The sequence below is a fragment of the Sinohyriopsis cumingii genome, chromosome 6 (genome assembly GCF_028554795.1).
Source record: "Sinohyriopsis cumingii isolate HCF-2022 chromosome 6, ASM2855479v2, whole genome shotgun sequence".
Classification (NCBI taxonomy): domain Eukaryota; kingdom Metazoa; phylum Mollusca; class Bivalvia; order Unionida; family Unionidae; genus Sinohyriopsis; species Sinohyriopsis cumingii.
In genome coordinates, this window is record NC_142966.1 from 44,986,439 (window position 1) to 45,014,006 (window position 27,568).

Consider the following 27,568-nt stretch of genomic DNA (forward strand, 5'->3'; position numbering starts at 1 on the left):
AGTCAAGTAAAATCCCACAAATAATGCAAGCTGTCACTTTTACTGTATTTGAATAGTCAAAAGACATAAATGGTCTGCTGATCAAACTGTGATGCAGCCGTCTGTAAATGTTTATTGTTGTGTGCAATAGAGAAGCGTCCACTTCTTGGCCAATCAAAAGCATTATAGTCCATTGATCAATGTAGCTTTATTCGTGCATTCTTTGCGAGACATTCCCACGCCATTAGAACAACACGGCATACTCTCTTGTGTGTAGTGTTTTTATTCGGATAGATTGATTCAGTCTTTTTCAATACTTTTTTTTTTTATGGATAACTTCCCTCGTACAGTGTGTGAAGTTGGGAACGTCAGTAAAGCGAAACATTTATTAAGCATTGGGAAAGACGTTTGGCTTTGTCAAGGGAGGTCGTTACTGAGAAGAAGACAAAAAAAAAAAAAACAACTAGAAAAAAAACTCACAAACCAAACAAAACAGTTGTATGAACAAAATACATGTTTCAAAAGGGAGAATATGAATTGGCTGGATACGACAGGTGATTGTTTAAGGGAGATGATGGTTATTATTATAATTTTTCGCTTAAGTGTACTAAGATGATTACTTGTTTTGAATGCAAAGTTCTATTGAACTGTCGCTGGTCTTATGTTTTCTTGCTGTTTGTAAAGGCATAGTCCGACTGTAAGTAGCATTGGCAATCACTAATACATTGTCTAAGACACAAAACGTTAAAAGGAAAGTAAATATGCCCAGTAGTATCAGTGTGTCTTAATAAACGCTGGAAAAAATTACGGGAATACTTATCATTATTATTATTATTATTATTATTATTTAAGATTTTTAACATGTGGTAAAAATTACCGTATATATTAGGGTATAAGTCAGGTCTCACTGTAAACATTGACTCTGATCTGACGGCACATAATGCGGCCTGCATATCTGGGTCTGTGTTGTTTGTTCTACATATTAGTCCTACCAAACAGCACCGATCCAGGTCTGCCGTCACATTATCTGGGTCCCTGCAGATTGAAGTTGGATCTGGCTTATAAGCGAGTACATACGGTAATACTATTTCGAAGCAACAGTGACTGCTGCGCTAATTAGAATAGCCATATTGGTGGAAGAAGAAGCAACATCATCAACAGAGACGGAAATAGCAACGTCTCACAATGAACACACATATAAAACACTAGGAATGTTTTTCTTTTGTAGAATGCATCCGTTTCCCATTCAATTTCAATATTTGTTAACCAAATGATAGAAAATTAAATTTTGGACAAAATAAATGAAACTGACAATGTCCAAATAACGAAAAAAATAAATAATTTTTTCAATGATAAGATAACTGGGGAGTAACCTTGATATTATTGCTGTCCTTACATACAAATCTATAGCACACAAACAATATAGCCAACACACACACAACATACACAGGACATAGGAGATCTTTAGCAAAGATCACTCGAATGTATAAGGGAAGGGATTCCGATCATGCAGATTGAAGCCAAAATCGGAGGAACAACCCTTTAGAATACATTAGGGACAATAAATACCCCATCAAAAATTTTAGTTATAACTAAACGTTTGATCAAAATTCTTTTTAGAAGAAAAAAATCCAAACACACACAACTTAGGGGGATATATGAACAAATAAAAACACCTTTATGTTTTGTTTTTTTTTTGGGGGGGGGATTAGGGTGGGGCATCTGTCTGGTACCCCTCCCCTCAAGGAAGTAGCAACAAAATCAGCAGGGACGAACCTAGTGCCGGCGGTATTGGTCAGATGTGCCTTGTAATTAAATCCACTAAATAAAAGGATCACAATATTTATGCATAATTGTTAAATCTTAAATGCACCTATTTCAACTTCCCGCTCTGGTGGCCTAGTGGTTAGACCGTCCGCCTCGGATGCGGGAGGTCCTGGGTTCGATCCCCGGCCGAGTCATACCAAAGACTTATAAAAATGGTACTAACAGCTGCTTCGCTTGGCGCTCAGCATTAAGAGGTTAGTGTTAGGTCTGGTCGACCTGGTGTCAGGATAATATGACTGGGTGGAACATCATGTTATATGTCTGCGGCATGATGCCCCAGTATTAACATCACTATAAACTGCCACACTGCAGATATCTCAACTTTGAATTGTACGTTTTACTTGACATTTTAAGAAGGTCGTATTTAAAGCACACCGCATTATGTTAAAGATCATTCTTTCTTTCGCACTGCAAAATTTCGGAGAAACAGTATTGCATCACATAAAAATGAGGAAGTAATACACGGAAATGTATATATCTAGGTGACAATTGAGACAAAAATGAAGAAAATGCATTGCACAACCAACCTTTTGTAAGGAAAAGCATAAATACAGTGCATACGACCTGAACTTGAATTCATTTGGGAAAACATACAAACACATTAATGCTTTTTTTAAGACTTAGCTATAATTGTTAAAATTACCTGCCAGAGCTAGCGTTAAAAATACCACTGGAATGTCCGGAATTCTTGGCACAAAGAATGTATATTTTAACTGCATGGCAGATAATCATCAATAGGTAACAGACGACATAGACATCTCCAATTAAGCGTCTTGTGTTGCATTGTACGGTAAAACAATGTCCATTCACAGTTATTACAGACATGAAGGATATCAAATTTCGCACACCGCGTAATCTCTATTTTAGTACCTTGACAAAATTAGGAGGAATAATACGTTAATAACCGAAAAGTCCTAGTACTGACCTTGAGCATGATAGTTGCCATTCAATATGGTTCAAACTCGTGCTTGTTTACGCAAATTTATGTGCCTGTCATTGTTCCATGATAAAATATCATAACAATGAAACATGATTTTTAATTATTTACTTACGGCTTGTTCAACATAAAGCAATTTTAACTACTATATTTTTTTTCTTTCTAGTTTTAGCACGTTACGTCCCGTTTAAGGTCATTCCGACAATGAATTTACACTCGAAACAGGAACACTTAATTTGGAATAGGTTTAACTGTGGAAAAACTCATTCAGAAATCAACAGGTCACAATCCAAATTTTGGACTGAAGATATTGCGCACCATATAGAAACATAACTCTCTCTCTCCCTCTCTCTCTCTCTCTCTCTCTCTCTCTCTCACACACACACACACACACACACACAATATTATTCCCAAGAACGTACTGCAGCATCAGAGGTGATGCTGGTCTGGGCTGGTATCGAGTGGATTACGAGTTCGATGCTCTTCCAGTGGGGGTGTGTGTGGGAGGATATATACGCGCGCGTGCGTGTGTGTGTGTGTGTGTGTTTGATGTTCTGCAGTGTATGTCTACATTGAAGGTGAGTCGATTAAGGATATTCTACTGTTCTACGTAGAGTTTCGTATCATAGCGATTAAGTAAAAGGAATTACAAATGTAACGAACTTTTGTGCAGATCGAATCCTAACATCAAAATTAGAAGAGTTTGAGGAAAGATGAGTGATTAACCCAGTCCCGGCCCTAGGATGTGCAGGGCCCAAGACAGCATGCGAGACCCAACGCAGCCAGCGATGAGCGGGGCCCAACGCAAAAAATAAATAAATGCATTGTGGAGTTGATTTGATTTCCTCAAAGCGCGGGGCTCAAGGCGGTTGCCACGTTCGCCTTGCCATAGGGCCGCGCCTGAATTAATCTTAATTGTTGTTATATTTTGGCTTTAAATAATTTTTTCTTTCGCCTCAATTAACACAGTTCTTAATGCTCTTATGTTCTTGAACGCAGCAATAGGCATCTCCTCTAAAAAAAAATCTATCGTATTAACGATGCAATATACCATGATTCGATTAATCTATACTAATTTTCATTTTGATGAAGTTAAAGAGATTGGCTTAATGAAAACGATTTCAACATACGACATCTGTTTTCGCTTGGATGACTACGAATTTTCCATTTATAACCAAAATCATAGCAATAATAGATAACAATTAAATTTGTTCTTTTCTGTCCAAATACTCGCTCCTTCACTCCGAATGAGTCTTGGACCTCTGTGACAAGGAGGATATCGTGATTGCAAAATGAGTGGCTTATTTCTGTTAAACAAATTCGAAAACAATCAGACTATCTTTACATAGGTAGTAATAAGAAATTTATAAAGTTCGTTCTATCGGCTGATCAGGTGTTTCATAAGGATATGTACATGTCTAGACAGAAAGCACGAAGAGGAAGAAAAAAGAAGACCGGTCTTTCTGGGAAGGAATGCAGCGGCCAGTCTGCAACCTACTAACGTGCGTTTGGTATGTGACTTTACTTCAATCCAATTATGACCCTTTGTTTGGGCCCAGTATTATTTTAAACAGCGGCATGATAATGATTTCCTTCTCAAACGTTAAATATAGATCTATTGCAATGTCCGTGTTTATATCTAGTCATTCTTCTAGTACTTTCAGAACAGATGGTCCATATCTCTTTAAAACCAATTGTTATCCCCTCATTTATGAATAAATAAATAAATAAATCGATAAATAAATTTCATTTTCAAAGCGATGGTAAAATGCTTCTATCTATCTAATATATATATATATATATATATATATATATATATATATATATATATATATATATATATATATATATATATATATATATATATATAGATGAACGTGCTGATTTTTTGTCAATTAGTATCGTGCATACGTTCTAATTTACTAGTTATGTGAACTTAGTTGACTATAGTATAGGAACACAAGTTGAAGTAATTGTGTTGAAAAAATATTGTTGTTTCGATAATGAAATTCTACATTTGCTTTGTAAATGTCGAGACAGGTGTTTTTTTGTTTAAATTCTTTATACGAGTCGTTTCCAAACGAAGAGGTAGATATGGCAATATCACAATTCTCCGATGATGAGTTCATGAAAAATATGGTTTTGATTATCTTACTGCCTACACTAAACAATGAAATTGTAGTTTTCTGCAGGATTCCAAACAGGAGTAATGACATAATAGGTTTGTCAAAAACAAATCATGTTTAATACATTCAGTCCTGCACATAGGCAACTATTAGGTGCATGCAAAAGTTGTGGTATGGCTGTAAAAGAAACCGTTTATATCTTGACATATTTTTAAAACCCTCCAGGATTTAATGCCGTTCTTCATTTCCCGGATGGATAATTTGGTAGAACAGAACACTCCTCTCTTCTTTCCTGCCGCTGGCATGTATAATGCATTGAGAATTAGAGGCTGAAGTGATTCTTTTATCCGAATCATAAAGGGTCTACTCATTCACTTCTGGATAGTGATTTTATCTGATTCATAAAGGGTCTACTCATTCACTTCTGGACAGTGATTAAAAAAAACGAATATAGACACCTATTAAATTTTATATATAGCTTTGGCATATGGACAACAAGTAACTTTGACATACACCTTTGCCCCATGGGCGATCATTAATTTTAACATAATGCTTTGTCATATAACTCATTGCCATTCTCGTAAGTAATGACGTGTTGCTTTATATTTTCCCTGTTATGATAACGTTCCTGTTGCCTAATTGGTTAGAGCGTCCGCCTCGGATGCCGGAGGTCGCTGGTCTAAACCCCGGCCGAGTCATATCAAAGACTTATAAATATGGTTCAGTTACCTGTTCATGCTGAGCGCCAAGCGATACAGTGTCAAAATAACGTGACTGGGTGGGACATGATGTTACATGTCCGCCGTATGATGCCCCAGTGCTAGACATAACTATAAACTGACAAACCGCAGATATCTTAGTGATATCACTCCAGTTGTTTTAGCTACGTTAACAATCAAAATATCACACACACAGGCGCGCACACACACACACGCGCGAGTGCGCGCGCGCGCGCGCACACACACACACACAGGCACCGCTGAAAACTCATCCTACCATGCTGATGTCAAAATTATAAGTCGACATGAAATGTTAAGTATTTGAGATTTTTGGTAGCCTTTAATAGGAATATGGCACAGTTACGGATAATCCTTAAAAAAAAAAAATAGAATTTTGTAAGCCTCGTTTTTCTTAGTCATTAACGTTTTGTTTTATGTTGAATATATACAATATATAGGAGCTTTGAAAATTAATTTATTCCATTGTGATAAACAGCTGTAGTTGCACTTTCAATATCTGCGGTCCCAAACAGATTTTTCTGAAAATACATTTCCAAGAATTTGTCACATACATGTTTTGTCCTTCAGGTGACAGTCAACAGACCATTGCAATAATATGTAGTTGTCTTTAGTGGTTATAATTTTACACAACAAAGGGAGTGTCTCACGTTTAAAAAAAACTGTTTTCAGATTTGCCGCATTTATCGCCTGCAAGGACCCCCATACGCAAAAACATTTAGTAGAATCAGTCTTCTAATGGAATTATGCCAGTTCTATCTGGTTCACCGGGTATGATTTGTTATCAAAAACATTTTTTTTTTAAAACATTGCAATTACAGTTAATGATTGAACAGTGTTATGCAGAGGCGTAGCTATGATATTTTGCGCCCGGGGACGAACTATAAAATTGGCGCCCCAGCCCCCTGCCCGTTTAATCACATTTTTGAATATTACCCTTGTTTACTTATTATAATGTAACGTTGTAAGCCTCATTTTGGCGCCCCTGTACCTTGGCGCCCGGGGACATATGTACCCCCCTGCCCCCCCCCCCCCCCCGCTACGCCTCTGGTGCTATGTTAGGGGTAATTTGTAAATAATCTACGTATTTGGCGATTGATTTTGTGGAATTAACACCATACACGATTTGCGAAGTTCTAATGCTTGCATAAGCTATTTTCGGAGGGAGAGAGAGAGAGAGAGAACTCCTAGGCTTTGCTTTAAGATTCAAAGACTACTTTTGTTTGTTTTTTTTAAAATTATTTTTTTACCTTCATATACCGGAATACATGGATACATAGTAATTACATAAGACATAGATACTATTTAGTGGTGTCTTTTCTTGTGATTGTAATTAAAAGAAAATAATAACATCTGTGTCCACTTATTTATTATTTTTTAAGTATTTCACTTCACAGATGTTACAATTTTTTTCTAATGAAATTGCACGTGCACTAAAACATTTAATATGTGATTTGAAAACATTCTACCATCATGTATCACATAATGGAAAGTGACTGCGTGGGTTTTAATTAAATTGTCACTTAATAGTGCTGATCGCCTGGCTCTTGTGTGTGTGCATATATATATATATATATATATATATATATATATATATATATATATATATATATATATACTGTTGTCATTTATAAAATGTAGTACTTAGGCGGCAGCATCGTTAGTAAGGTAGCGAATGGTTTTAATACATTTATGGGGGAGGGGTTCTTGAATGGAGGGTATACTCACGTTAAGTGCTGTTATGAAAACTGTTGGCAGAATTAAAACGGAGCAGTAGATTCATCATTAGACAATGTCACTACCTTATTTAAAATGTACGTTTATAAATATATGGCGCGTCAATTATTCAAAAAAGAATTAAATCTGATACATTCTATTTATTTTAGTTCGTATTGGAAATCAGCTAGAGCGTCACAATCAATTATCAGTTTCTGCTAACCAATCAATGATCAATTATTAAACAATTTGTCCATATGATGTCTTGTCAGAACCAAGACTTGGTTTTTATTATGTTTTTTACCTGAAGGATGAAGCAACGGGGATGCTACATAACTTATTTGGACCAAAACCGATCACATCAATTTTAATCGATTAATTCATCATGTCACTGAAAGTAGAATGCTCCACTAGATCGATTATTTGGAACAGAACTCGTTTAAATAAAGGATGCTTGATATGAAAGAGGACAAATACAACACCGTAGCAACTTAATTTGAAAACTGAGACATTATTAGATATTGTTTCGTTTACTTCCGGGTCTGACTACGGTTCTTTAAAATTATGTCCTTACAATTCTTTTTTTTTAAAGGGCACTTTTTGAATGGAAACTTTTGATAAATTTACCTTTGCGACGTAAAATATATCAAAAAAATAATTAACATGATAATTTTAAATCTTGCATTTTGTTTAACGTTAGAGCCGAGCCTGTTTATTCACCAGCCAGTCCTGTGTATAAAGCAAACATTTTCACGCTGCACTAAAAATGTGCACGATAAACAAACCGCTAAATGCGACAGTCTTCTACACGTTGTTTGCCTTATGTGTTTACCCATCTCAATGATCAAGTAAACGAAACGTCGTACGCTCCCTGCAATGGGTAAACAAAGGAATGGTGATAAAAGGTGTCCGATACAGAGATATCTCCAGCTACTAGAACAAAAATAATTTGCATACTGCTGCAACCAATATCACGTGTTATGTATATGCTGAATTACTAGCTCAATAGTAACGATATTTTATTTCCTGTTCCATTCTGTTCAGTTCTATTCTGTTTAGTTCTGTTCTGCTGTAAATTTGTTTCTGTCCTGTTTATGTCTGTGTATGTGTCTGTCTCTTATCCTTTCTTTCTCATGTTTACTATGATTCTATGTGAATGCTTTGCAAAGTACAGTAAAAGTATTCCTTTCTAACATTCATTGACCTAAGTTAGAAACCATGTTTAGCGTTTCTCGTTTATTTGGTAAAGCATTGAAAACTATCTCCTGAAACCGAATCAGTTCTCCATTTAGACCTATTTTCTGTCTCCTCTTTTCTTACCATTTTACTTTGTTGTAATGTTCTATTGAACTATAAAGATAATAATGGAAGGAGAAAAAAAAACACAATAAAAACACAACTTATTGGCCTCTACGACTAAAAAATTCCTGCAGTTTTAGAAGTTCGCGTGCTGCTTCCCCTTTTTAAACTTATAAGCACAGTTTTTGTCAGTTTGAGATGGAAGACCTTACAATCTTTCAAAAGTTATTTATTTGAATAATACGAACACAGTTGATGGAAGAGCGTCGACGAAATGGGACGCAAGCGCATGAATCAATAACTCCCACTCAATTTCAAAACTGTATGCAACGACTGCTTATTTAAAGGTGACTAATTAAGGATGGTTTAGGTACGAAAATTCAAATCAAAATGGAGTTGCTGTTTCAACAAATACCGTACATATCGCGAGCAAGTCTCGTCCAACTTGCGAACAGCACACCCAGAACTACAGGCGCATTATGAACAGGTCTATCTGGGTCTATGCTGTTTGTTATAACAAATTAATAGAACAAACAATGTAAACCGTGATCTGCAGACGCAGTATGCGACGTCAGATCAGGGTCAGTGACGTTTGCAGTTGAATCCGACTTATTGAGAGTCGTTTGCCTTCTGTTTGTCTTACTGCATTCGGCACCCGATCTCTGTCTATATTTACCGCGTTCGCTTACTTAGAACACACGGCCTGCTCAGACTGGATGCGCTATATTGCATAATCGTCATAATACTCGTAGACTCGGATTACATAATGCGGCGGAAAATCGGGATTTTATAAAATCTGCTAAACTGTGTCAACGAATAACACTGAATATCATCTGTTACCACATTATGTGATGACAGATTAGGGTCTATGGCAGCGGTGGGCAAACTACGGTCCATGAACACTGGTTTTATCCGCTTATTGACATTATAGTGTGTGGTTTTAAATATTACTTATCCGGCCCTAGCCCTGGATGAAGTTGCCTTGTCTAATGTGTTAGTAGGTAGATGTGCGCGATACATTAATAGTAACTTAATAAAGCATAAACACCTGGTTATTACATTTAGCTGTTGATCAGAAACGATGACTAGATCCAGGTGGACCGGTGTTTATGACGTTTTATCTACATGCCGAACTCCAGAGAGATGGGTAATTACACTGACCCTGTGTTCACCGGCCCCTCAGCACAGACGTTAATGAGCACTGGCGGCAGATTTAAGATTGTATACTAGATTTCCATATCAATATTTTACGTCTGATTCTTCTCTCTGAGAGATGCCTATTTGCGCCCTTTATCATTTCTTTGGTGCCATTGAAAACTATTTCAGAGGTATTTTTTCCCCTTCGATACACGACTATATCGTAAGGGCCCTTGATTGGAGATCCTAAAACTCTTGAGTTTGAGTTTATACTATCAGCCAATCATCCAATCATAAACGACATTTCAAAAGTAACGTCATTAATAATTGGTTGAAATAAAATTTCATGATCAACTCAAACTTAGCCCAGGAGTTTTATTATTGCCAGTCCTTATTACGATGCAGTTTCGGGATTATATTATTAACACAATTCCCATCAACATAAAAGTAAAAGAATACAGGGAAATCACAAAATCGCCATACGCGATGTACATTATTTATTTAAGAAAGTACTGCATGGTATCCGAAAATATCGAAAATGCCAAAGGTCATTTTCCAGGTTGTATCTGCAGGACTTACATGTTGGTCGGCAAACACAGAAAGCAGGAATACGACTAGTACAATTTTGTTTTTCTTTCTTTCCAGTCACCACACCCACAAAGGAAGAAATACAACGCATTGCCCGATTCAACATGTCGATAACTTCGAGAAATATAGTTCGAGTCCAAATTTGGTGCAATATATTAGCTTCAATCCCGCTTTCACTTTCTCCATATTTATCATATTGAAGTAAAAAAAAAAAAAATCCAGCAAAGGCTCTGTACAATCATTCAGACACTTATCAAGGGCACTATACAATTATTCGGACACTTTTCCTATCTGGTGACTTGTCCATACGAACTGATGCCGCCTACAAATAAAAATGTAAACATTAAACTAGACATGGTGACACTGAACAAACTGATTCCCATGTCCTTATCACATGTTGCGTATTTTTATTTTGTATATCTGTCTACGGATCAAAAAATATTAATTCCATATTAAATAAACGAATGAATATTTTATCCTAAAAATTGTATTATCCCAGTGACGAGTTGATTCAGTTATCCGGCTAATCATAACTGTTCTTAGCTCTCACACAGGTGTTTCTAAACCAAGCACACAATGTTTTTCGATCTTAGACACGTTCCCGTAATTGTTTTTTATGTTTGAGAAACTATTTTGCAAATGTAAACAGTGCTCGAAATGGTTTTCTCAGCAGTCTCACCTCCCATTCTCCCTCCCCCCCCCCCAACGGGGGGGGTACAAATCCAAATCAGGTACTGGTGACATCGTCTGTGCAGAATGTTGCTTTACATTCGCATTCCATTAAATGGAGCATATTGAGAATCTCTTCCTATTCCCGTCATGGCTACCAGTGAAAAATGTGGAAGGCACTCAGATGTCATGAACAATTATTATTAAATACACATCTCTGAAAGGAGCATCACAGAGTTAAATAACTGACCTCCGAATTTTTGCGTCGGACGTTCAAAATTGTGTGTGTGTTTGATTTGGATTTTTAACGTAGCTTTAAAAAAAAAATCAGTCATATCGCTACGATGTCTTCAGTGTGACAGTTTATAGTGATGTCTAGCACTGGATCATCATGCCGCAGATATGAAGCATGATGTCCCACCCAGACACATTATCCTGACACCAGGCCGACCAGTCCTAACACTAACCTCTTAATGCTGAGCGCCAAACGAGGCAGCTGTTAGTACCATTTTTATAAGTCTTTGGTATGACTTGGCCGGGGATCGAATCCACGACCTCCCGCATATGAGGCAGACGCTCTAACCAGTAGGCCACTAGGTTCATCAAAATTGTGGAGGATTCCAAATCGCTCAATTCTGAGATTCAGATACGATGCATTCGTAAGGTTCGAAAATTCGAGAGCAGATGCATAGCAACCTCAGAAACTATTTGAGCTGGGGGGTGGGTGGGGGTGGGGGAATGCAGGCCCAGTGGTGTCCCAAAATTCCCATCAAAAATTTTGTTATTGGGAAGGGGACCCATAATTAAGTAATTAAATGGATAGTGGACGAGGTTATGAAAATCTTGCCATGCCACTGACTTAGAAACTCCATAACTATGTCCTCCAACCATTTTTAGCAGAAGGAAAACGTCATGATTTTGTATTTCTTAGTTATTTAGCACCAGGGACGTCATTAGAACTTATTTAAGGGGGTGGGGGTGGGGGCAAAACTTGATTCATACAAATATCAACGCGCTGGCTCAGGCTGAATAACAGATTAGAGCAGGGACGTCATTCCAATTTTTTCGGCGGGGGGGGGGGAGGGCAAAACTTGACGGGCTTGTTAATTTTCGTATATATGCTACATCAATTTTACAGCACATGCAAATTCTAGGGGGAGAAATCCCCCCCCGCCCCTCCAGTGACGTCACTGTTTAGCACACGAATAAACAGTCACTTATATTTTGTTTATCGAGCTAACCGAAATTTTGTATGCACCAATTCATCGCAATTTTGAAATTTCTCAAGGGAAGTCACTTCACACAGCCTCCTCTTCAAGCCATGAATGTGCAAAGAAATGGTTGTGGATTTAGTTTGGTGCTTTACGGTACAGTAACACAAATAAATTATTCAGTGCCGAAGAAATTGGAGTAAAGTGCCAAGAACACGGTAGCTGACACAGGCTGGTCCGATGATTCGAACCCGCATCCATTTGTTTGTGAATCCGGCACGCTAACCACTGAGCCATCGCTGCTCCAGTGGTTGGTGAACATTACAGTGGAGTTGATTGACAGGGCTTCTTTCTTTAACGATTCGGTCATATAGGAAACTGATTGGTGTAAGACATCTGGAATCATACACAATTTTTGCAACGTCACGAATACTTATATCCAAAACTAGAGACTCAACGTCCATATTCAGCTCTAAGACGTCTTTAGACACTCCGAATATATAAACGTCACAGTGAGCCATCCATCACAGAGTGACTAATATTGTGTGTGAAGAATACAAAAAAATAAATGAAAAAACAAAACAAACAACAAACGTTTGAAAACACAGACAAACAGACACACACTTCCCTAACTTGTAGGCATTGTCGTCAAAATTAAGTTATGTAGATACACGAGAAAGGCTTTACTACGGCTTGCTACGGTTATTTACGGTTAAGAAAACAGAGGTGTAATAAACAAAAACACTGTGTTGTATATATTCTAGTGTAAGCTTTGGAGAGACAACTTTAAGCTTTCCTGTGCAACAGAAGTGGAATGCCCCTGATGCGATGTGAAATTACTTACGGTTAAACTTTTCAGAAACCAAACACACGTGATTTAATTAAGGGCGTTGTTCCTGCCTTTTGCACTCATCTAAACAAGCCTATGATGGAACTTTTCATTAGCAATATTCTGATGGATTGTCCGGTGATCTTGCTGTATATACACATGTTTTCTTTTCACTAAATCCTCAAGTTCGCTAAAATCTCTCTCTACACAGCCAATGAAAATGGGATGACGTGATTTTTTATAAACTGTTTGTAATGAATGACACCCCAAAACGCTACTTCCTGAAGTCTTGAGTTCCTCTCATAGCTACCACGCGATATCTTTCCCTGAGCTGTTTACAGCGGAACATGGGACTTCTCGTGCTTGAGACATCGTTTGATGAAAATATCTTTTTGAAAAATCCGAGGGGAACAAAGTTTTCTCAGTTTGCATTTTCGCCGTGTCGCCACAAACAATAATATAATGCGATATGTGGGATTATGACTAAATGGCCTCAAGCCATAGAAGTCAACAGAGTAGTTACAGGATGTGCTTGTTTTGAAAACCTTAGACTAAAATCGGCTGTTTGTAAATTGTCCTGAGAAAATTAATTTTTAAGAAAGTTTGCCCTGAAGATTCTACAGTAAAATGATTGGCTTATATCCAGGTCTGCCAAAGGAATGAACACACAACATACAGGGCACTGTTTGTCTAGTAGGGTAATAAATACAGTGGTATTTGTAATTTTGACTCCCAAATTCAATTTTCACCACATTAATTGCCTCCCGAATAACCGAGCAGATACAGTGGGATATCCAAGAGAGAACGGCAGTCATGCCTGTTCGCTATAATTAGATGTTCATGTTAGATCCATATCTAAGGGTTTGCTGTTTATGACTGGCAATTATTTCATTTTCGTATCAAATGGATCAGCGAAAAAAGTTAATTATATCCGAAAGTTTTTATTTTCCTGTCAAATAAATTCAAAATGTACTTGTCACTGGAAAGGACATTTATTTCTTATTAAATGGGTAATAAATCGAAACAACGTTGCCTCCTTGTTGATATATTTGCAATGAACTTGAAGTAAATTTTCGTGAAAGAAAACGCTTGTTATTGTTCTACGCCCTTCGCCAGATAGAGCACACACACACACACACACACACACATATATATATATATATATATATATATATATATATATATATATATATATATATATATATATATATATATATATATATATATATATATATATATATATACATACATACATACATACATACATATATATATGCATTTGTGTGTACGTACTAAACAGAATATATATCTTTTCAAAGTAAGAGGTATTTGAAGACAATGAAATCGGACCATAAAACAAACCATTCAAGGTAGAAAAATATCATCCCCCATGTCACCTAGTACCATCAATTGATACATGTCTGTTGGTTACATATTCAATGTTTCTGACGGACGATTAGTCATACAATTTATAAACATAAGGTTACTTTCCTTTTTGAGTAGTGAAATGAAGCATCAGGTGTTATGAAACTTATGCTTTAATATCCTAATTTCGACAGTGTAACTGGGTAATCCATGGACTAAAACGACTTAAAGTGTGAAATGAACATATCGAACCTAAACTGTTAAAGACCTGCGTGGAAAGCTATTGAATCGTCAATATTCTGTATTATGTTGATAAGATATAATACAGCAAATATTATTTTATGGAGGGGAAGGACATTATTGAAACCTGAAGCGTAAGAAGACTCGGATGTCTAGGATGACTGATATCGCATTTTTCAGTATTAACAACATTTCTACGGTAATGCGGAATTTTTAATGGTTGAAAAATGCTAATATTTTACCTTTTTACTTCATGCCAGAATTTCACCATCTCATATTATCTTTGCAATCTCATAAAAATCACCAGCTAAATACAACCTAAGATTATTTAACTAATTCCAAAGGTAATCAGAAATATGAAAGGTAATATGAAAGTCGCTTAAAATAATAGTTGTACATTTTAACCGAATGCACTCAGAACTGAATTATCACCTCCAACAATGGCAAAGTTACAAACGTTTAATGTCAACCTGAAAATAATGAACATTAAATATAAGAAAAATGAATGGTTCAAACACATTTCCAAGTCGATAATTATCTGAGGAATCAAAGCGACATTCAAACGTGATTTCAAAATTTTGGGTGAGATGCAGAACATAAGAGAAAAACATGCATTGGACGTTAAGTCCAGATGAGTGAACCGCATGTTACGGGTACTGTCACAACACCAAATACGACAGAAAAGCTTCAGAAAACTTTAATGTGACTTCGACTATCCAAATGCTTGATTTTCGCAAAGGTGCTTGTTTTAGCAGTGAATAAAATCAGCAAGGTATTAATCACATGACTGACATGAGCCGCAAAGTTAGGAAAGTATGAGGCCCCGTAGCGGACAAAAGCTGGCCCAATGAGAAAGTTGCAGTTGAAATGTGGATGTCGTTATGTCGAGAACTCCAATACCACGTGTTGGATCAAATTGCATGTCCTTAAAGTTCCATTTTCTAGATCGAGATTTTAGATTTTATATCTTGAATTATACAGTGGCGGTTTAAAGTTCTATTTCATATGTCGACGTTTTACGGTGTATATTCTGAATTACACAGCGGTGGTTGAAATTTCAATATCAGATGTCGAGAATCCCTAATTCAAACGTTGTATGTAACTATTTGTGATGAAAGTTCCATTTCATATGGCGAATATTCAGATCTCATTTGTTGCATTTCACAGCAACGAGAAGCAGCCCCCTTGTTTCAAAATAAAGCGGTCCGTTCACGAGAGCGACCTCTAGCGAAGAAATTCATTGTAATTCTCGATCTGTGAATGGTAACTTTCAAACTGTAAATACATGAAATGTAATGGCAACTAATAATTGAATACACAAATGATGTATCTTAATACTCATTATTTTGAATTGTTACAATGGACGTTGTGTAATATTACTTTTAGCACCAACACATCATTTCACCATATAAAAACAACAAGTTTGACAAGCACAATTAAATGTCCAATCACCGCTGTGTATTTCAAGAGATACAATTAAAAAAAATCAACATACGAAATGGAACGTTCAGCACAATCAATGTGATTGAACATGTTAAATTGAAACTCGAGACATATGACATTAACATTTCAACAACCGCCGTGTAATTCAGAATATACAATCTAAAAACTCGACATTGGACATCGAATTTTCAACCAGCCCTGTGTAATTCAACAGATGAAATCTAAATATTCAACATATGAAATGGAGCTTTTAACATGAACTCTTTGAACCAATACATAAATTAGGAATTCTCAACGTATGACGTTGAAATTTCAACCACCGCCGTGAAACTCCAACGACACAATCTAAAACACCGACATAGAAAACATAACTTTCGACCACTACTGTTTAATTCAACAGATACAATCTAAAATCTCGAACTAGAAAATGGAATTTTAAGGACAAGCATTTTTGATACAGCACGTGAAATTGGAATTCTGGACATATGACATTAAATTCTCAGCGGCAACGTTTCTGATTGGACCAGCTTTTGTCCTCTACGGTGCCTCATAGCAAAGCCAGTTTGCTGTAAGCGAGAATAGCGTTTGCATTCGAATTCAGCCGACACAATCCACGCCTGGTTTCCGTAAGTCAACACTACGTCATGCATGTCCAATATCTATGGTAGGAAAATTAACCTCGTGTTTTCATAGTAGCATCTTAACAACGATTTCTCGAAGACACAGGTGACAATTATTGTTAAGTGGAGATGACATACGTTAGTCATGACAGTATTAATCAAAATGTCAACTTGAGCTAAACACACGTTCAAATAACCCTCTTCTGTCACTAGTCATCAAATTTACCAATATCAGCAATCATCAGCTGAAACATGAAACCTACATGCCATTTATCTGGTTAGTTTACTTCGCGCTGTAGGGGAGGCATTTATCTGGTTAGTTTACTTCGCGTTGTAGGGGAGGTATTTATCTGGTTAATTTGCTTCGCGTTGTATTTGAGGCATTTATCAAGCAGCTAATCTTTTGTTTTGCCTCTTGTGATTTGCAACGCGAGAATAATACAAAACTTATAAATATTAAATTTAAAGAGGAGATTTTGTGCGAGCACAAACTTTGTTTTTTTAATTCTTTTCAAATGTTTTAAGAGATAAAGACAATTCCATTCTCTATTTACCCTCTCACATTTTAATTTTTTAAGATGTTTCGTTTAATCTAGCTCCAAACGAATATATTTGTGATATCTGCAGTAAATCCGTAACAAGAAATCCAAAGCGCATTGCATGCAACATGTACGGTGTGATCTGTGGTATCATCCAAGTTGGTATCTATGTTTAGCACCATTTATAAACCATGCCGATAATGTAGAGTCCTGGATATGCACAAATTGTTTGTTGCCAAATCTCAGGGAATCTTGTTTTCTATCTACACCATCCGCATATTCCTATATACATTTCTGGGGACATAGGTGTACTTTCGACTGATTATGGCGGTACGTCAGCTCATCACTTGCAAAAATCCCACTTTATGCCGTCAGTCTCAGCGATGATACTGACAGTTATTCACGCGGAAAGAATTTTGATGGCACGGAAGAGGGTAATGCTGACGTTGTGAGTGAAGATCCAGAACCATTGTGGATCAGAAATTTACGTTAGTCTAATCCAACATATCTTTATCTGGATTAAAATATTATTTTATTGACATTGTAACAGCCTTATAGGGTAGTCCTACATGTAAGACATAGCACATTTTGATTTTGTTTAGGTGCTATGCCTTACTATCCAAATAACGGCCTTGTATAGTGTGTTTCGATGTCATTGACATCGGAATGAGTAATCACAGTTTCAGGAACATCTCACACACTTGGCAGCCTATATCGACATTTTCCCACTAATTTATGTGTAATTAATATACTTACTGTACTGTCTTTATCCTGGTGGAATGAAAATATGACACTAGCAAATGGATGCATTTTCACGTTCCGTTGACATACATTTTAATTTGTTGCAATGCGACGGTAGTCGAGGTATGCCGAAGTAAGTTCCAGTAGGTTCATGTTGGGGATATGTTTCTTGAACGAAACGAACCGTTGCTTACTGTTCCATTAGGCATAATATATTTTTTATTTGTTTCGTTAAAAATAATATTTCAACTTTATTCGATTTCGGCATTCTCGGCTTTCATCGCTTTCCAGCCAACTGAAATGTAGGCCAAAGAAACTTGAAAACGGGTCCGTTTCTTTTGTGAGAATTTGAATTTATTCGAGAAAAGGCATCATAGTAAGTAAAGTCTGACTAAAACATTATAACTTTACTTTGTAGAAAAGCGTCGATATTTTAGTTGTCAGTTGTGTGAAATATTCCTAAAATTTTACTTTCATAACGATGTTAGTCGACATCAAAACACACTACACAGCGCCATTAGTTAGGCTGTAAGACCTGACGCCCAAAACATAAATATCAGCGTCAGGTCTTACAAATAGGACTACCTTATAGGGCAGTTAGCAGATCTATTTGTGTTATTTGAGATTAAAATTTGGAAATTCTTTTAGCGCCAATTTATTGAAGGTTAAGGTACAATCTTGAAAGGAAATACATTAATTGTAATGTTGGATGTCTATTTGTGTACCATATGTACTGTCTACCCATTCGACGCGCTTTAAAGTCCAGAATGAAGTCAGTAGAGACCCAAAGAGGTTGGGATGGGGTAGTTGCCTTTAGGCGCCAGTCGAAGGGGACGCCTTCGGAAGCTTATCTTTGCATCTGAAATTGACATATTATTTCACCGTCATCGTAGGGTAACGGGGGCAATTCTACACAGAAGTTACATTAAGGGGGTGGGGTGGCAACTGTCAATATCTGTTCTCGGAAACAAAGAAGGGGCACCACTAGAGAACATTGCCATTTTTGTCAAGCATTTTCCAGGAATACCAAGGGATATGTTACATTTGCACTGTTTTGTTTGTGTTTGTCTAGAATTACGTCTGTATACCTTGATGTCTGTCGTAGGAATCCATAAATTAGTTACTGGGTCGATATGAGGGTGTATCTACCACGTACGAATGCCTGTATCAACGACTTTGTAGACTTTGTTACGTATGCGTGGTGAAAATGGTATTGGGGTTGGTGTGTGGTTCCGCAACCAAGGGATAGAACGTTCCACTCTGTTGAGAGAGAGAGAGAGAGAGAGAGAGAGAGAGAGAGATGTACAGTTTACCCGCGTAACCGGGTTCGAATCTCCGTTGAGTACAAATTAAAACTCTCTGCTTAATAATGTTATTTATTCGTATTTAAAAAAAAAACAATTCTGTTTGTATTATCAAGCATTCTCCTATAGAATCCAGGGGTATACTTTCCGTTCAGTTCGGTATATATTTAGATATACTGTTACTGCTAAGTACGAAAATGTCTGTTTAATTGGTGATCTCAACTATGACTTTTAAAGGACGGAGGGAAGACAAAATCATTTGCTATATTGAAATAGGTAACCCCCCCCCCCCACAGCTTCCCTGATAGATTTCATTGCTACTAACAATCCACATTTCTTTTACCATTTGATGCATTTCGACTTTGGCGTAAATGACCGGTATCATGCGACAGCCATAACACTAAAATAACAATTTCCCAAATAGACATAGGAATATTAGTTTCGGGAGTTTCGTACAGTTTAATGATAACACTTATTGCACGATGTTTGTAAAATACTATTTCACGTCATTTATACATTTGGTGATACCGATGACAGATATTGGGCAGATGGAAAGCTCCTATTTGATATCACTGACAGTCAGGCGCCGAAAAAGCAAAACTATTCGTTTATTAAGACCCCCTATTGTTCTCCAAGTATATTCATCATTTTTTTTTTTTTTGCTTCAGATTTTGCATAGTTTTTAATATCTGTGTTGAAGAAGGAAATGTTTCTCACCCATGTGACAGAGAAATCTAGCTGTTCTGTGCCTGACGTAGTTGTACTAAAATCAAACAACAACAACAACAGCCACAAATATATAACAAAAACATGGTAATTTAAGGTAAATCCATCTTTGAGAACACACCATACAAAAACATTTCAGGAGAGACAAAGACACAAACGCATACGATGTCGAGCTTTTTGGTATTATGCTAGTTGGTTCCACACAACATGGTCAATTTTATCCTATATACAGGACTAGCTCAGTACATTTTCAGGTCAGCGTCATTAATGTAACTAAAGCTACCAAACTAGTTTTAAATACTTCGTGTGAAACAAATTATATACTGTTAGCTACATTTAATGACGCTGACCTGAAAAATGAAAGCTACAGATAGGATAAAATTCTCAATGCTGTGTGAAATTAACTATGACAGAAAACACTGATCCATGCACATAGCCTATAGACTTGCACACTTCATAATCTCCCAACTCTCTTAACAACTACGTAAAACTTAGTAACAGCCAGAAATGTTTATATAAAACATGCTTTATTCTAATTTTGTTAAGCATCTCCATTGTGCCCCGGCTGAATCAAAAATATACCTACAATATTTATTGACAAAAAATGCACTTACCAGCCAGAAGGAATAATTTTTCCGTCATCACATTAATCCATAAGCAAATTTCACTGTAGCACTTGCCATATTTCCAGGAAAGAAAAATAAACGTTCAAAGAATATGTGAACTTAAAGTTTAGGACATGGTTATCCGCTGAGTCCGTTTTTGGAGGGTCTATTATGCACGGGGGTAATTTTACAATCAATGTTAAGGATAACACAAGTATGTCACAAACAGTTTCACCTCCTACAAAGAAAAGAATAGTTATATACGATAATGACACAGATTTCTAATTACCCATGAATGATAAAGCAAGATGTTACTCTTTGTTACAGCTTGTACTAAGTATAACTACAGTAGAGCTGAGCGGCCAATATCGTTTTATTATTTACAATATAACTTTTCAAAATTGGAACTAATGAAAATAAAACAGTTTTTTTTGTAATAAATATTAATTATTTATTGTCAATTTCATATAACATCCATATATTAAATGTGGTAATACCTCATTACTATGCCACGTTTTATGTTCTTATTTTTCTTTGCTCACGCGTATCAACTGTGTACTTCGGACGCAACGGTCACACCACAGCCCTCATTAACATTTATATTCATGCGCCACATGTAAACATTGGACGTGAACACTACTGATGAATTCTTTATACTTTAAAGGAAACTATTGGGTGAGAAAAATAATCTACGTTGGGGTTTGGACCGAGACAAGGAATTCCAAGTCGCGGGGTTACATTATATGTCTCCCCACTCGGGCAAGCCTCGTGGGGTGACAAATAATATAACCCCTTGACTGGGATTTCCTTGTCTCTGTCAAAACCCCAACATAGATTATATATGACTGTGTGACTTCTTGGAGTAGATATTGACTTCCGACTAAATCTGAAAAGAGTATCATGTCTAAGATAGGAATTATCTGGACTAAAACATTATTTTGGAATTATAGTAAACATTAGACAAGGACATTTTGGATTATGTTATTGTAATACATAAAAAATCTGTTAACACACCATCACTTTCCAGGCTATTGGTACGTTATCAAATTGGAGACATCAGGCACATCAACATATAAATTATTGGAATTTATTTTGAATACAACTGGAATTCAATCGGAGCGTAATACATTTTGACTTGCGATATAACTTTAATGACTATTTGGAATCTAAATCACAATATTGTAATTTTTAAAAAAAGTTTCACTTTGTATTCTCGGGAAAATAAATTACTTGTTGAATATTTCAAAACTTGTCGGATTTTGCTCTTGTCTGTTTCTTAGTTTAAGACCACATAGTCGTAATAAATGTACGCAAATTGCGAGGCGTGAAGGGCCGATCTGGGGGAAAGGAAGCGCACGTGTGTGTGTGTGTGTGTGTGTGTGTGCCCGTTTAAACTTGTATGGTGCATGGGAGATGGAGCCACCAGGACAATTTTGAAGAAATGAGGAACTAATGGTATATTCTGGTGATTTTTACTGGGCAAGAGCTGGTGCAGCGGCCTTACAATTACATATTTATTTATTTCCTTCTTGATCTACGTATACTCAGCTGCTTATTTGCATACCAGGTCATGCTTTTTAGTACAGCAGACACTGTGCTTAAAATTGTTCACTGTATCTCGTTCCAGGCTGGTAATAAAATGAACGAATCGTGGGACATCACTTCTTTTCCTAATGACAATAAAGAGAAGCTAATAAAAAATACTATACCGTGACCACTAACTGGTCATAAGAAGAAAACACTTTAAAAAAAATAGAACGCAAAGTTAAGCAGTGTGGGTTTCTATCAAAGTGACCTTATGGCCATTTGAACAACAAGCAAGTATTGCACAGTTCTTTGAAATGAAAGAAACATTTTTTTTTTTTGTTTAAAGTGTACGTTCGAGTCGAAAGGGCTCATTTTGTCTTGTTGGTTGAGCATTACTCTTGGGGCCATAAATAATGACGTGGCCATGGCTCATTCGATTATGCAGACTTATTCTGTTGTTTTACCTTGGTATTCAGACCAAGAAATGAAATGGTAAAATAATATATTTGGTGACAAATGTCATAATTAACAGTGTCATTCACTCCCACCCCCGACACTTATTCATTGTTTTTCAGTGTAAAACTGACATGTTATATTCTTTTCATTACACCCATACATCGTTAGCAGTAGTTTCGTCTTCTCCAGCACCCTAAAAAATGTCGCAATGACACGCTTAACACCAACACGATACAAACGAATCTCAAGTAGGGATGTTAAGAACCATGCAGATTTATTTTCTCAAAAATTGTGTACCTCATCCGATGAATTGATTAAATTACTGAATGAATCAGTCTTGAAACGGTTCCATTCAACGAGTTTCTAACCGGGCAATGACAAATCATTTGATCTTAAGGAAATTGACACGTTTCCACACTTGCGAGCTGTGGTCATTAACCTTATCGAATTAGCTATGGTCATTTACATTATCGAATTAGCTATGGTCATATACGCTATCTTATTAGAGCTGTACAGCGTGCACACAGAGGTTTCCTCGGCAGTTTCTCTTTTCAATTAGGAAAATAAACATCGTTATTCCTCAGTTATTGCCTAAAACTTGTAGAAATGTCGCTTATAATCGACAAAAGGGAGTAATGATGAAAATGTGTATTTCTTTTCGTTGTTACCATTATGGTTGCTAGTAAATAATATGAAAGCGACCAAAATATCCGAATATTTTCATTTTTGTATTTTCAGAGAAAGCTGAAATGGTATGGCCATGTCACTAGAGCCAACAGTCTATCCACAACAGTCCTGCAGGGCAGCGTCCAGGGTGGGAGAAGGAGAGGTAGACAGAAAAAAGTGGACTGACAACATCACAGAATAGACCAGGAAAAGTTTTGCGGAGACACAGGCATTGGCACATGATCGAGACAAGTGGAGGGAAATTTAATATTGTTGGGCGGGGGTGGGGGTGGTGGGGGTGGTGGTGTTCCATCAACATTTTTTTTCTCTCAGAATAATACAGTTCATTGAGACGTTTTCGTCCATAAATCAGAGCAAGAAATATATGTAAATCTATTCGGCAACTCGAAATGGGGTTCCAATAACTTCCAGTACTTTAACCCCACCCATTTTTATAAAAAAAGTTACAAATTGCTACATTGGCAACACAAAATCGAGTACCTGTGATTGACAAGGAATGGGGGGGGGGTGATTTTTTAACTTTAGTCTACTAGCCAGCACATACTACGTTGTGATTGTAATTTCTGCCATTTCCCTGTATTAACCAGATTTTCTTAAGCTTTATGTCGTGCTAAACGCTTGGGTTTTAGCGATTTCCGAATTAAAAAAAAATGTGTTGAATTTCCCTCTTTCGAGATATCAAATTTGGGATGTCTCTCCTTTTATGCAAATGTTAAAGTGTCGTGACCGCTATGATACACGTAAAATATATTAAATGAACGGATTAGTTGAAACAATTCTACGAAATAATATTAACTAAATGATCCTGAAAGAAAGTGAACTTAATTTTAATTTTAATTCTGATCGGTCTTATTTATATGTATTCGTTGTTTATATCCATCCTGCCCAATAGTCGCATTCACTCCGAAGTAGACCGTAAGTTGATCTTTGGAATGGTCGCCTGTGTGTGGAAGACACGAAGCAACGGATAAACGTTTCGCAAAATTGGCCCTTCAGAATCAGCAAGGTTACTTAAATGGTAATGAATGAAAGGTGTGGAGTGTCTTCTTGACAGTGGTGTACGTTATGAGTGACTAAATGTGCAGATAGTATCGGAAAATTCGATCGGAGTCATCGAGGGGTCAGTTAGTTACCTTGTGTTAATTGGTGAGTGTACACATTAGTTTACCCCGGAATCAAGTGCCTGTGGAATAAGCCTCTAAGCTGTCGACACTGTTAACCACCATAAGAAAGTGGGATTTTACGAAAATGAATTTACCGCGACTTTGCACGAGTTTTTTTCAGTTACAAATACAGAACACGACATCCTGATGAGATTTAGAGTAATCTGTCCTTGTTAGATATGCAATTTCTTATTCTAAGTTAGGATGTCAATTGAGTGCAGACGGTTTTTCCTGTAAAGCCGTCGAGTTAGATCCGGTTATACTTCTTAAGTGAGGGACCCCGAGTGGTCTAAAACACTCTCCGTTACGGATCACTGCCTTCTCACGTCAGTCTGCGTGGGTTCGAGTCTAGGATTCGGCTAATGTGGGTATGTGAGAAAGCTTGCCAGTAGCTTCTCGTGGGTCGGTGGTTCTTCCTGGGGGTTTTCTCGGGTTCTTCCTCAACCATTAATACTGGCCGCCATGCATAGCCTAAAAAATGCCGTTAAACCGAACAACAACAACAACAACTTCTCACGTGATACTAGTACGTGAAGGGCTTTAGTGAACATCCGTTAAAGTTTTCAACGGAGGCGGGTGGGGTTGGCGAATATTTGAGAAGAAAAATTCAGGCCTTCAATCAGCTTCCATAAATGCTTTGATTTGTAGACAAAGCGAACTGATTCTGTTCATGACACTTGTTGAAAAATCATCTTGAGATATGAGAAATACAAATATCCTTGCTGGAATCTTAGTGCCCCCACCCCGAAAGATTAAAATTCGCAGTCTCATAGGCGATCGATCACGTATATAGTCTTATTTCTCTGAAAGTACTGCTTTTTGGAGCATTTTTTTTCTAGAATTGGTAAAGATTCAAAATAAAATAAATGTAGTATCTGCAAAAATGATAAAGATTCGAGTTTGTGATGTGGGGCCTCAAGACAAGTTACTTAGCGTCAGTAAATAAAACAGAAGTATACATCGGCTTAAATGTAATTTGAATATCTGCGTGACATATGTACGGTTGAGGACGTTTTAAGATGAGGACGGTTGAGGTGATATATCGCTGTAACTTCACGTAATACAATGAAGCCCGTCTTGACAAGTGCATGATTATACCAGAGGAAACTATTTCTCACTTCCCATTTATAGCAATACGGAAGGATTTGACATGTATGGTCCTTTCCATTTGCCCTACAACCTTTGAGCTCTCTACAGATAATACATCATCACTAACATGGTAGAACTCCACGACAAGAATAAGCATTCCATAAGATTTTGCCTGTTCCTATATTTTTTTAGTCGTTTACAAATATGACTGAGCTAAATATGGATTTAAATAGACATAACAAGCAAACCGTACCTGCTTTCTTAATTAATAGCCTTTGTCACACCTATATTTATGTCTCTGAACAGGTATGCAGCATTGTAATTGTTGTTTTTTAACGTAAGTAAAAGCATACTGGCAATAATGTAAATGACAACTTACATTACATCTATTAAACCCTAGCACTCATTCATGATTGAAGAATTGCTTAAATAATACATCAAAATATAGGAAGGTTTGGAGTAGAAATCAGCAACATAAATTATTACTTTTTCACCTAATATAATGTCACAGTCATACATGGATCCATTTTCCGTTTTCCTATCACGTATATTTTTGAGATTTTATATGGAATATGTTTGATTTAGTTGACATTCCTGATAAAACGTTGTGACTGATATTATCTATTTTCAGACTGATCCACCCCATCAAGTCGTCCATAGTTTTAGTGCCAGCTGAAGATCGCGAGGGTACTAGTCTTTTCAGCTGGGACTTCATACAGAGCGAGGGGACCAGTCTATTTAGTTAGGTCTTTATACAGACGACATAATATATATTACGCTTTTTCTGTGTTATGGTTTTCAAACTTTTCTGGCACTTTCGTGAGACGTTCGTTGCTGTGGCTTGTATGGGTATAACTACGGTGGTCAGTGCTTGACTTCAATATTCGATTTACACATTCGCGCTATGAATAATCAGTTAGATGAATATCCACGCACAAATCATAAACGTCATAACTTGGCTGTAACTACTTTATGTAGATGTTCATAACTGATCGATAAGACACAGATTTGTTGATTTGCCATCGGCAGCAATCTTTCTTTCATATCAAACGGGTAATCAAATGGGCCAATTCCCCGCGGAAGCACTGCCTTCTATTAGCCAAGCATGTTAATGTCGAGAAATCTGTGGTGAACTCATTTTGAATAAAAAGGACTGTTATTGTATATAAACTAGTTAGTTGTTTTCCATCTTATACAGATGTTTTACCTTTCGTTTATTTCTACTGACTACTGATTTATCAAGCTTTACTTGCATGCCATCTGATACGGGTGATCTGCGATCAGACCACATTTATGAAACATCTTATATTAAATTTGTACTCGATTACTGATGGTGCTAAGATAGCTCCCACAGGAATTCATTTTCGAATCATTCGAAATTTCCCCACTAATTCAACCCCCAGAAGCAAAGCTAAAGAAAACTGGACAAGAAGAATTAGGCATCGAATATTTGAAAACCAACATGTTCTATTTTAAATTTTTGCTTTTGTGTACATGTGCAAACAGACCAAATTTCGACTGTATCATTTCTTTGTAACTTCTCGATACCTTCTTGTTCACCAAAAGAGTGAAAAATTTAGTTTTACTATTAAAACATAGTACAAAGCTGACGTCTACCATTGTAAAAACATGCATCTCTTTATTTACTCATATACCCATTTAGTAGTAAATATGAAGTTAACCTCCATTACGGAATAAATTCCTCTTAAAGTGAAAGAAATATCTGCTATATCGCCGTGCCTCCTTTATTTTGTCGGATAATCACACTCTTGAGACTGTACTCGATCAAGCGAAATGTCACTGGGGTGTGCAGGGGTCTGGTTGAATGAGGCGATAATTGGATCGGAAATACTCTATATAGACTCTTCCTGCGAAGGAAATGCGCCGGACATGACCTCATAATCACCAACACACGTTTGCTAAAGTGCAAGATGAACGTGCATGCACCCACGTTCCAGTACTGGCATTTCGTTGACTACGTAAGGAGAAGAGAAAAGGTGGATGTCAG

General features: G+C 36.8%; 1 protein-coding gene and 1 long non-coding RNA gene across 3 annotated transcripts in view; one reads left to right on the forward strand and one right to left on the reverse strand.

The window, feature by feature from the left end:
- LOC149796831 (uncharacterized) overlaps positions 1-18,098 on the reverse strand; it is a 102,612-nt gene extending 84,514 nt beyond the window's left edge. The window contains exon 1 of the mRNA XM_089961476.1: positions 18,019-18,098. The gene's annotated coding sequence lies outside the window, so the exon portion shown is untranslated. The remainder of the gene's footprint in view (positions 1-18,018) is intronic.
- On the forward strand, positions 4,154-26,886 carry LOC149796832 (uncharacterized). Of its 2 annotated transcripts, none has more exons than XR_016421739.1 (3): positions 4,154-4,254; positions 23,360-23,516; positions 26,192-26,886. It is a non-coding gene; the product is annotated as an uncharacterized LOC149796832 (long non-coding RNA). The 2 variants fall into 2 exon arrangements; XR_016421738.1 differs by lacking the exon at positions 4,154-4,254 and adding an exon at positions 18,299-18,379 and having other exon boundaries at positions 26,192-26,885.
- Positions 26,887-27,568: the final 682 nt, after the last annotated feature.